This window comes from Ctenocephalides felis, unplaced genomic scaffold (assembly GCF_003426905.1).
Source record: "Ctenocephalides felis isolate EL2017-DRISC unplaced genomic scaffold, ASM342690v1 CF-g0.4_SCAFFOLD_03571, whole genome shotgun sequence".
In the NCBI taxonomy this organism is placed as follows: Eukaryota; Metazoa; Arthropoda; class Insecta; order Siphonaptera; family Pulicidae; genus Ctenocephalides; species Ctenocephalides felis.
Window position 1 is genome coordinate 23,674,315 of NW_020539725.1, and position 1,662 is coordinate 23,675,976.

Genomic DNA, 1,662 nt, shown 5'->3' on the forward strand with positions numbered 1-1,662 from the left:
TGCCATTCTACCCCGTTCTAACTTTTTTACCCTATTCTAAATTTTATTTTATTTTGCTACCCTGATCTGTTTAAACACCGAAATGTTGTATATGTCATGTAACCTTGTTCTAATTTCTATTTGATTTTGCCACCCTGATCTGTTTAAACACTGAAACTTTGTATATGTCATTCTACCCTGTTCTAACTTTTATTTTATTTTGCCACCCTGATCGGTTTAAACACCGAAACTTTGTATATGTCATTCTACCCCGTTCTAACTTTTATTTTATTTTGCCACCCTGATCGGTTTAAACACCGAAACTTTGTATATGTCATTCTACCCCGTTCTAACTTTTATTTTATTTTGCCACCCTGATCGGTTTAAACACCGAAACTTTGTATATGTCATACTACCCAGTTCTAACTTTTACTTTTTGCCACCCTGATCTGTTTAAATACTGAAATTTTGTATATGCCATTCTACCCCGTTCTAACTTTTATTTTATTTGATCGGTTTAAACACCGAAACTTTGTATATGTCATTCTACCCCGTTCTAACATTTATTTTATTTTGCCACCCTGATCGGTTTAAACACCGAAACTTTGTATATGTCATTCTACGCCGTTCTAACTTTTATTTTATTTTGCCACCCTGATCGGTTTAAACACCGAAACTTTGTATATGTCATTCTACGCCGTTCTAACTTTTATTTTATTTTGCCACCCTGATCGGTTTAAACACCGAAACTTTGTATATGTCATACTACCCAGTTCTAACTTTTACTTTTTGCCACCCTGATCTGTTTAAATACTGAAACTTTGTATATGTCATTCTACCCCATTTTATTTTATTTTGCCACCCTGATCGGTTTAAACACCGAAACTTTGTATATGTCATTCTACCCCGTTCTAACATTTATTTTATTTTGCCACCCTGATCGGTTTAAACACCGAAACTTTGTATATGTCATTCTACCCCGTTCTAACATTTATTTTATTTTGCCACCCTGATCGGTTTAAACACCGAAACTTTGTATATGTCATTCTACCCCGTTCTAACTTTTATTTTATTTTGCCACCCTGATCGGTCTAAACACCGAAACTTTGTATATGCTATACTACCCCGTTCTAACTTTTCTACCCTATTGTAATTTTTATTTTATTTTGTCACCCTGATCGGGTTGACCACCGAAATTTTGTATATGTCATACTACCCAGTTCTAACTTTTACTTTTTGCCACCCTGATCTGTTTAAATACTGAAATTTTGTATATGTCATTCTACCCCGTTCTAACTTTTATTTTATTATGCCACCCTGGTCGGTTTAAACACTGAAATTTTGTATATGCCATTCTACCCCGTTCTAACATTTATTTATTTTGACACCCTGATCGGTCTAAACACCGAAACTTTGTATATGCTATACTACCCCGTTCTAACTTTTCTACCCTATTGTGAATTTTATTTTATTTTGTCACCCTGATCGGGTTGACCACCGAAATTTTGTATATGTCATACTACCCAGTTCTAACTTTTACTTTTTGCCACCCTGATCTGTTTAAATACTGAAATTTTGTATATGTCATTCTATCTCGTTCTAACTTTTATTCTATTTTGCCACCCTGATCGGTTTAAACACCGAAACTTTGTATATGTCATTCTACCCCGTTCTAACTTTTAT